This window comes from Rattus rattus, chromosome 7 (genome assembly GCF_011064425.1).
Source record: "Rattus rattus isolate New Zealand chromosome 7, Rrattus_CSIRO_v1, whole genome shotgun sequence".
NCBI lineage: Eukaryota > Metazoa > Chordata > Mammalia > Rodentia > Muridae > Rattus > Rattus rattus.
Window position 1 is genome coordinate 75,509,761 of NC_046160.1, and position 11,635 is coordinate 75,521,395.

The window sequence follows — 11,635 nt, forward strand, 5'->3', positions numbered from 1 at the left end:
AATACACTTTTCATAACACATATGAAACAAATATGATAACAAATCATGTTACTTTTCATAACAGCTTAGGTTTAAACATGTTTAATTGGATATGTTTGTTAATAGTTTTATTTGAATGAATTTCCAAAGAAAGGGACTTGGAGAAGTATTAATGTAAACTCTCACCCACCAAGAAATCTCTCTAGTATTACTAAGGTAACATGTCAACAAGTAAAATGCTGCCTAAAGACTTCCTACTTTCCCATTTATTCATTTATCATTTAATGTACTGGGTTGATGATATCCCATAACTAGAGACATAGAAACAATTTACTCAATGACAATCCCAATAGTGATAAGTATTGATGAAATATGGAGCCATCTTTGCCCAAGCATAGATATTAGTAGAAATTCAAGAGACTGAATCAGGCAATGGAGTATAAGGGATCCCTAAACAAGACAGATAAAAAGAGTTCACAGAGTGGTGCTTCTCATAATAAGTAAAATGTAATAAAATACCCACCCAATGACTACATCAAGAGAACCACACAGTGACATGATCCAAGTTTGAGCTAATGTAGTATTTCTGTTCTTCATCAATTCAAAGCTGTATTACCAAGCACTCATAGCTGTTGATATTATTTACAGAACCATGCACTTGGAATTCATTTTCCTAAAGAGCAATCAAATGCTACTAAACTCTGGAACCTCTTTAATGTTTAGTGGAACATTGGTTATGTAGGACAAGTAAAATATATGTGCTACATACATACATTGCAATAATAGCTGTATACAGAAAGAATGAAAGATGATGTCTGTGAATCAGCTAAAGACATAATTTAATTAGGATATCAGCTACTAAACAAAAAGATGTGAGAAGATGTAAAATGTATCAATAGAACTGTATTTCCTTATCTTATAAGCTTGTATTTATCCAATACATATGAACAGTAATACATGCTTGTTAAAAGAATTTGTTTCTCAATTTTTCTATTTATCTAGATAAAATGGGTCATAAATAAATGGCACATATCTAAGACATGGTTACACCAAACCGGTGAATTGAATATTATTGGATGATGGATCCAGGCATAAAGGCATAAGAATAAGAACAATTTAGAAATACAAAATTCTCATATACACTAACCTATAATATGATAGTAATTAATGTGTGAGAAACCAATGAAAACTGATTACATGGGACTACACAAATCTGAATTTAGCACCAAAGAATGTGGGAATAAGACTGAGACTGCAAATGAATGTCTGGTACAAGAACGTTCCTACTTTTTGGTGTTATTTGAATTCTAATATTGATGACAGTAAGTGCATGGAGCTTGAGAGTGAGGCATGATTGTACATCCCTCTGGTTATTGCAATTGACCTTATCGAAGTCCCAATATCAAAAGTTCACTCTAGTCTTTCCAAAATAGCATGTGTAGGGCATGAGATATATGAAAGTCTAGCTGGAAGAATGAGAACAACCAGAAAGTATAAGAGAAAGGATGCAAGGAAGGAAGGGAGAAAGCGAGGAAGGAAAGAAGGAAGGAAGGAAGGAAGGAAGGAAGGAAGGAAGGAAAAATAATCATAGATTTGATGTAAAATTATCTACAGTTTTGCATATAGCAAGGGATAGTTTAACTTCCTAGGTGTGTAATAGTCATCCTCTTGCACCTCTTTAGGAACAGAAGCACGTTTTCTACCCTGAACTCAGTCAAAATTAGTCACACACAATTCATTTTCACTATCCTCTCAAGGATTGCTTTAATTTACTCAAATTACTTCATAAGTTCTGCATTCAAGGTTTGCTTACCTCTACCATGTTTGGTGGACACCCTGACTGAAAATTGAATTCAGTTGAATTATTTGATATAGGCTTAGCCCTTGTGTAAAGATAAAATTGTAATTTTACATTCTATTTCTTGTACATGTATGCCTTTATGTTACATGGATTTATTTATTTAGTAGTTATATTCTCTTAAAATTGGAGAACATATAGAGACCATATTCAGAAGTTATGCAAGGCCACAGGTTAGTGGATAGGACTACCATCTGCAAATTTTCAACCCAGAAGAGTTCCTGCACAAAGGAAATACAGGGACAAAATATGGAGCAGATATTGAAGGAAAGGCCACCAGAGAGACTGCCAATCCTGGGGATCTGTCCTACATAAGGAAACTAAACCCAGACACTATCAGAGATGCCAAGAAATGCATACTGACAGAAGCCTGATAAAGCTGTCTCCTGAGAGGCTCTGCCAGAGTCTGACAAATTCAGAGGCAGATGCTCATAGCCAACCATTGGACTGAACATGGGGATCCCAAAGGAGGAGTTAAAAAAGGATTGAAGGTGTTGAAGGCGTTGCCAACCTCATAGGAAGATCAAAAACATCAATCAACCAGACCCACCCCCAGAACTCCGAGGGACTAAACTACCAACCAAAGATTGCAGATGGAGGGACCCATGGCTCCAGCCGCATGTGTAGCAGAGGATGGCCTTGTTGGGCACCAATGGGAGGAAAAACCCTTGGTCCTGTGAAGAATCAGTTCCCCAGTGTTGGAGATGCCAGGACGGTGTGATGGGAGTGGGTGGGGAAGCACCCTCACAGAAGCAGGGTACGGGGGCTAGGGTGGGGAGGCTTCTGGACCGGAAAGCAGGAAAGCAGATAACATTTGAAATGTACATACATAAAATATAAAACGTGATAAATTGTCTTTCCCACTGAGGCCCAACCAGGCAGTCTAGGTGGTGTGAAAAGAATCCAGTGGCAGGGAACAGACTAGATGCTCCAGGGTGGGGCTCCATTCCTTTGAGAAGCACGGGAGGGGGGAGGGGGCGGTAGAAATTTGTATGTGTGAGAATGGAAGGAGAAGATGGAGAAGATGAAGGGGTAAAAACTGAACTGAAAGTAATAAACTGTTGTAAAATGTAATAAATTGTCACTGTAACATATAAATAAATATAATTAAAAAAATGGTGACAGGAATGTTCCCAAATAATTTTCTATTGCCAATATCTATTTTTCTGCTGTTGCTTCTTTTTACTCACTGACAAGTATCTGGTATTAAAAAATTTGTACGATAATTAGTGATTTTTATTACATGTACTATATGTATAAGATTAAATGTGTTGTTAATTTCTATCTTTGATTTTGAAGGTTAAACAACATACTTATTTTTTTTAATGTGAAACATTCAAATAGTCAACATTCTAATAATCTGTTTTGTATATTTGTTGAAATAATATAATTTGATCTCTATGTGTTCTTCTGTTTTTAGTAAATATCTTACTTTCTTGTTTCTTTTTGTTTTTACTTTGATAGATTCATTTCCCCTTTATACGTGTGCATGTGTGTGTGCGTGTGTGTGTGTGTGTGTGTGTGTGTGTGTGTGTGTGTTTGTGTGTGTGCGTGAGCATGTGTATCGAGGTACCTACATGTGTTATGGGTGTCAGATGAATCCAGAAAATGATGTAAGATTCTTTGAAGCTTGAGTTTCACATCCATTATGGGTGCTGGTATATGAAATTAGTTTTTCTTTAGGAGCAGTGCTAGGATGTGAGAGTAACCTGGATGAGACGACTGTCACCCCGTTGACCACCTGTTTGATTTGGATGATATGGCTAGTTGGGCAAGTGTCCCGTTTTTCCTTCAATGTTCCATGTGAGTCTCTCCAGAAGCTGTGCCTCAGGTAAAAGAGGCCTTCTCATATAGAGAAGGGTCTGACTTTGGTCAAGGGTTTACCAGTAGCTGTTTTCCCATAATACAATTCCAGACAAAGCATGAGAACCCTCTTTTTGCCCCTGAACTGTCTATCCAGTCTCTCTACTCTCATCATTCAGTGCATGGGGCATGACAGCAAATCCCTTGGTTTATGGAAAATTTCCTCACAATTTTTAGGGACGATAAACATTCTCTACAATAGTTTACAGAGTTTCTGAGATTTCAGAAAATGTTACACTTTTAGGTTTTAGGTTTTTTTTTCTCTTTCAGTAAATCTTGTCTGCTGTTCAAGCACAGTACATCTCATAACCTCAGGTCAGCTACATAGTCTAATGGACTCTTTAAAGGTTTTAATTTTCTCTTGCTCTGTGGATAGGAGAATGGGATGTAAATGTCACGATAATGATTTGCCTCTAACAAAGTTAGATAATAAGTTCTTCAATTTGCTACCAGAAAAATAAATATTTCCTAAAGTTAAAAAAGTTCACTTCAAATGTTTCCTACTGCTTTGGAATGAAATACATGTTTTGAAAATGATTTCTATTAAATCTAGGTACCCTCTTTGATCCTGTTAATTAACTCACAATTTTGAAAAAAAATTGCTAAGCTACAAATATTTTTTCCACATAATGGCCAATTTTTTTGACGTGAAGTGTTGACTACTTGTGAAAATAAAATTTTCATTTTCCCTATTTAATTTTATTATTATGTTTGTACATGTATATGGTGTGTGTGCGCTTGTGTGTGTGTGTGGGTGTATGTGCATATGTGTCTCTGTGTGCATGCATGAGTGGGTGTGTGTGTGCATGTGTGTGTGTATGAATGGGGATAGGAACATGCTACAGCATGTTTTGGGGTTTAGAGGACAACATTTAAGAATCTGTTGTCTCATTTAACTTTCCCAGCTAGGAGTCAAATTTGGGTTGTCAGTCTTTGCATTAAAGGCTACCAAAAACACCCTTAGAATCTGCAAATATTATTTAAGAATCCCTTCTGTTTAATAATATAATTTCTTATTTTTGTTTCCTAACTTTTATAATTTCAATATAGTAAGTTAAACAATCTCCTAATATACTATCAAGTTATTCTGTATAGATACACTATTTATAGCAACCCCAACCCTAATTGGAACATCACATGATTAATTTATTAAAATCATCTAGGGAAAATATCACTTAGTCATTATTTATTGTCTTCCTTACAGTTTCAATTTTTATACACTCTATAATGATAGATAAAACTGACCATTATAAGACTTTAGTACAAAAGAAGTTAACAAGTAAAAATTCATTATTTCCAAAGAAGTTTGCAGAAATCACACTTTCTGTTTGTTCAATCACAAACACACACACAGCACACACACACACACACACACACACACACACAAACATAATTAACGGGGAAACGAGTCTATCAAAGTAAAAAAAAAACTAAAATCAAAAAGTGTAACATTTTTGTCAATACAGATAAATTTCTTTAAATAACAATAATTATTTCTAATATGTAACATTTGAATCCCTTACAATCTCATCAATTACCCTCCAAACATTGCTATTAAAAGGCAACAATATCATATAGTTTATCAATCCTTTCATATATCAACTGTACAAGATTTATGATTAATTAACACTAATAGTAGTGCTTTTCCAAAGACTGAGATAAAAATATTATAGGTAATATATAAAGTATTGGTCATCACTTGTAAGTAAATAACATGCTCATTTCCTGAATTCTCAGAAATATCAATTTTGGTCAGCAATGTGGCTCAACTGGTAAATGTGATTGCTATCAAGCCTCACAACCAAACTTTGATTCCTAGACCCTAGTAAGGACTGAGAGGACTCCAGAAAGTTGTATTTTGATCTTTACAAGCAGGCCAGGGCACATGTGCTTCCTTCCTGAAACCCATAAAATACATAAGCAACTGTAAATTATTTTAAGATTGAAATATAAAGTTTTGGCATTACTAATTATGTTTTTTTCCTATTTTCAACCTTGGCATTTTTGTTATTCTGTGAAATATTTTAAATGCATTATTTAAGACTACTCTGACTATCTGATTAAATTCAAGTAGATTTTAAACCTCTACTTAAGATATTGAAATTGATGAAAGACACCCAATCCAGCTGTTTCGCGTCATATCTATCTTTGTTGTGAATACCTTACAACACTTCTTGTATTATGTTTCTTATAATTAACTGATTTCCATTTTTTCTGACTTAGTTGCCAAGACTATAAGCAGGAAAGGAAAATATGTGTACCAAATATAGTGACTTTAACAACTAATTTAAAGATTCCGAAAAGTACCCTGGAAATAATAAATGGAAGTAAAATTTGACCTAAAAAAAGTTTGATATGAGGAATTGCTGCTGGCAGAAAACTCCAATGAGAAGTTGACTCTAGAGCTATTTGTGCAATAGAGAAGACAGAGCAGCAGCAATGCATGAGAAGAAGCCCTGTAGTAAGAAAATAGAGGGTTCTCTGTATAGAACATTCTTATTTAATGCAAGCAAGTGTGACATAGAAATCTGATTAAATTCTTTAGTAGCTAAATAAAGAAAGATAACATGAAAGAAATTGAGAGTTCTACTGTTATGCTCAGGATAATTTAGAATTAAAAAAGGACAGTAGACACTAATGTTATGATAAAGAGATAGCCATATTTAATAGTTAAAAATCTAAAGCAAATGTAGAGGGCCGTTAGCAAGATAAAAGCATAGTGGAACTACACACCTTTGGAAGCTGGATCATCCTACTGGCTGATTATACATGTACCACTGAGTTGCATAAATCTAGTCTGGTTACTCAGTTAGAAAGCCACAGATGTTTTCTGTTTGAAAATTTTGTTTACTCTTGGACATATTTCTATTCTTGAACTTGCCAGAATATATGTTGACATAGAATAAAGATTAAAGTTAGTCCCAAGCAGGTGCTCAAACTTAAAAGATTCAGCAGAGAATCCTCAAACGCTATTCAAATCTAGTTCCATTTGGCTATTACTTATTTGATGGATTTTCTCAAGGTTAAAAACAAAACCATTTACATAAGAAAGAGCACAGTTGAAGACTTATGACTCAGAATGTTACCATCAAGCCATATTCTGATGACATTTTTATGATACCTCAGAAATAATTTATAAAGCTTGAAATATTATGTTCTAGAGTTTGGATTTTCAAGCCAGGACTTAGGTATATTAAAACAACAGCCAATTCATCAGACAAATATGAACTGCTTCTGCTGCTAAGTTTGGCTAATTCACTTGGCCTGAGTTATTAAGCATCTATCCCTTATGATAACATTCAGTACTAAATTATATCTGGTATCTCTGTCTTCAGAAATAGATAGAATCATGTCATAAGAGGTAGAAATCTTAGCTTCACTACCAAGTGTGGTGAGAAAGCATGTGGATGGAAAGTCTATGCAATATGCGCTACCAAATTTTTTCTCTCCAATTTCTAAATTTCTGGAAACTTTAACATTTTAATGCCACACATATTTGAAGTATAAGCATACAATGCATTTCTATAGTCTTTAATACGATAAGCTGAGCTTTATTTTCTCTGGTACTCAAAGATAACCCTGTGTAGAAATAAAAAGGGAGAAACTCCATGACTGAATCAATCAATATCTCTATCTCTCAAATTTGTTTTTCAGATCCATACAGGTTCTGTAATTGTGGCTTCAGTCTCTGTGAGTCCAGATGAGCCTTGCTTAGTCGATTCTGCAGACCATGTTTCTGTGGAGTCCTCTACCCCAGTGGCTCCTGCAATTCTTCCTCCCACCTTTTGTCACTATTAACACATATTAATTAGAATAGAATGATGTCACTTTCCCATACCCCTTTTCTCTTTTCAGCCTCTTTAATTTAATTTATGCTTGTTCCAGCTCCCTTAATTCACTCTTAACTGTTACGTTGTAATCTTCTTGTTCTTTCTTGATTGTCACACAGACACACACACACAAGGCAAGGGCACACAAATATATAAATAAAATCTGAGTCTATATTTATTGTTTGTGTATGTATGATTTTAGGTATGACCATTTTGTATTGAATAACCAACACAGGGCCATTACTGACCAAAGTTAATTTTTGCCATTGCAGCAGTCATTAGTTTCCTATAGTAATTTGTATAGGAGTGGGACCCCTTGAAATTTTCCTTTTCTGTCTTACAAAGTTCAATACCATTGTCATTTATTTTCCCTCCTACTTTGTACAGCGGTTTGTAGGAGAGGTTGTTTGACTGCAGACTTGCTATTTTTTTTTTTTGCCCTTCAACCGTAAGTCATAAAGGCAGCAGGAGCTGTGATGTAAATATATACAGTAGAACAGGGATTCCCATTATCTTTTCATCTCTGCATTCTAACCAGTTTTGCTTTTTCATAGTGGTCTTTGTCTTCTATCAATAGAGGCTCATTTGATGACAGGTGGCAAATGCTCACATCTGTAGTGTACAGATAATATTAGAATGTAGTAAGGAATTATGCTGGTCTAGCAATGTGGTGGTAGTATATTCTTGAGGCCTATGACCTCACCAATCTGAGAAAAATAGCTAGATTTGTGGAACAGGCATGATTTCCCTCCTCTTGAGAGATAATTACAATTAGATAACTGTTTCTTGACAATTCAACAAATTCATCCAAAGAAAGGCACAGATAGATAAGTCTGTCAAATGAACTGCAGAATGTGGTTCCTGCCCCTCGCACCCCTGCCTCAGAGTATATTGTGGTAGCGCAGTTCCAATTGATGATTATCAAACATCTTCTGTTCCTAATGCTAGCTCATCAAGCAGTTAACCCTACTGCATAGATGAATAGTGAAAACTGCAACTTTTTCCAGCATGAGAAGAAAAAAATTTGTCTTTGGCAAATTCAGTAAAAGCCTAATCAATTTCCATAGAATTAAAATGCCTAATGTTAATTAGATCAAACACCATTTATATATTGATTAGATCCCAGTGATAGACTGATACAAACTTAACCCACACATTAGCCATCAAATATTAAGCTAGCCATGCAGGTAAACAGATTCTATGTTAATTTAGAAGTATTAAACTGTTCAAAATCAGCTACAGTCTGGACGGATGGGAAGGAAACATCCACATAGAGAATGCTTCAAAGACAATCTTAGAAAAGGTTTTCTACATTAAATATATTTTACTTCAAATCAAACCCCAAATTCTTACCAACATAAAGGACCTGTAAGTTAACTTTAAGAGTACAAAGCTGTTTAGTGCCAACCATTGAACTGAGAATAGGGTTCTCAGTGGAGGAGTTAGAGAAAGGATTGAAGAAGCTGAAGGAGTTTGCAACCCCATAAGAACAATATCAACCATCCAGAGCTTCCAGGGACTAAACCACCATCCAAAGAGTTCACAATGACAGACCCATGCTCCAGCAGCTTATGTAGCAGAGGATGGCCTTGTTGGGCACCAAAGGGAGGAGAAGCCCTTGGTCCTGCAAAGTCTGTACCCCACCTCTTGCAACCGTGTAGGGGAATATTAGGATGGGGAGGAGGGAAAACGGGAGATGGGGTGGGTGAAAGGGGATAATGTTTGAAATGTAAATAAAAAATCCAATAAAAAAGTAAAGAAGAAGATCAACAGAATTAATACCATGTTTAAAAGAGAAGCCTTAATATATCCCCTATTTTGGGCTTGTTTCATTTTCAAAAGTTAGATTAATTATTAAACACAGTAATTTAAAACCCATGTAAATGTGTGTATGGCTATGGAGTTGGTAATTAATGTGTGCTGAATAATGAGATTAAATTGATAATGAAGGCTTGTACCTTTCAAGCTTTCACAAATAACCATTAAATCATTCCGACTCAAAATTATTTATAGTTGTTTTCAATTTTAATGTTTTACCAAGACAATTATCTATTTACATATCTATCTATCTATCTATCAATAATCTATTATCTATCTATTTATTTACATGCCAATCACAGCCCCCATATCCTGGTGATCCTGAACACAGTCCCTTCCCCTTCCTCCCACCTTCTCCTCTGAGAGGGTAGAACTCCATTGGTTATCCCTCCACCATGATGCGTCAAGTTTCTGCACAGTTAGGTCCATCCTCTTCCAGTGACACCAGACAATGCAACCCTTTTGGTGTCCAGAGTCCAGAAACAGGCAACAGCTTTAGGGTTTGGGTCTGTAGATATAAGTATTTAGTAATTTATGGCTGCTATCCAATTATTAGTCAGTATATATCACACATGTCCTTTTGGGTCTGGGTTACATCATTCAGGATGATATTTTCTGGTTCTATTCATTTGCCTGAAAAATTCATGATGTCCTTGATTTTTAAAGCTGAGTAGTATTCTATTCTGGAAATGAACCCCATTTTCTTTATCCATTCTTCTGCTGAGGGCTGTTCTAAGATTCTGGCTGTTATGAATAAAAGTGCTATGAACATAGTAGAGTACATGCCCTTGTGGTATGGTGGAGCATCATTTGGTTATATAAAAAGGAGCAGTATAGCTGGGTATTCAGGAAGAACTATTTCAATTTTTTTAAAGAAAATAGCAGATGGATTTCCAGGATGCTCGTATAGGCTTTCCATCTCATCAGCAATGGAGGAGTGTTCCCCTTTCTCCACATTCTCGCCAGCATGTGCAGTTGCTTGAGAGTTTGATGTTAGTCATTCTGATTAGTGTTAGATGGAATCTCAGGGTCATTTTGATTTGCATTTTCCTGATGACTGAGGAGTTTGAATATTTCTTTCAGTGCTTCTTGGCCATTCAAGACTCTTTTGTTCATAATTCTCTGTTGAGCTTTGTACCCCATTTTTTAACTTGGTCATTTTGTTTGTTAGAGTCCCACTTCTTGAGTTGTCAACATTGGATATTAGCCCTGTATTGGATGTAGAGTTATTGAAGATCTTTTCCCAATCTGTAGATTGCAATTTGTCAAGTAGCCAGTGTCCTTTGCTCTACAGGAACTTTTCAGTTTCATAAAGTTCCATTTACCAAGTGTTTGTCTTAGAGCTTAAGCCATTGATGTTCTGTTCAGGACATCGGCTCCTGTACCAATACATTCCTGGCTATGTCCTACTTTCCCTTTAATTAAATTTAGTGTATCTGCTCTTGTGTTGAGGTCCTTAATCCACTTGTATTTGAGATTTGTTCAGGTGATAAATATGGATCTATCTGTATTCTTCTATGGGTAGAAAATCAGTTAGAAAAGAACCAGTTGTAGAAGATGCTTTTTTTTCTTACTGTATGGTTTTGGCTCCTCTTTAGGTTTGTGGGTTAATTCAGAGGCTTTGATTTGATTTCATTGATCAATATAAGTCTGTTTCTGTACCAATCCCATGAAGTTTTATCACTATTGTTCTGTAGTACAACTGAAGATCAGGGATGGTGATAAATCCAAAAATTCTTTTATTGCTCAGGATTGTTTTACCTATACTTTGTTTTTTGTTTATCCATATGAAGCTCAAGATCTGTAAAAATTGTGTTAGAATTTCATGGGAATTTCACTGAATATACAGATTAGATTTTGTAAGTTGGCCATTTTCACTATTTGAATCTAACTGATCCATGAACACGGGATATCTTTCCACCTTCTTATATCTTGTTCAATTTCTTTCTTCGGGGACTTGAACTTCATGTCATACAGATATTTCACTTGCTTTTAAATTAGAGTTACATCAAGATATTTTATATTATTTGTGGTTATCATGAAGGGTGTTGTTTTTCTAATTTCTTTATCAACCCATTTATCACTTTTATTGGATATTTTTATTTACATTTCAAATGTTATCCCCTTTCCCGGTTTCCCATCCATAACCCCCCTATCCCATCCCTTCTCCCTCTTCTTCTATGGGGGTGTTCTCATACCCAACCACCCACCTCTTTCTGCCTCCCTGCCATGACATTCCCTTACACTGGGGGTCCAGCATTGATAGGATTAAATCTTTTTATATAAA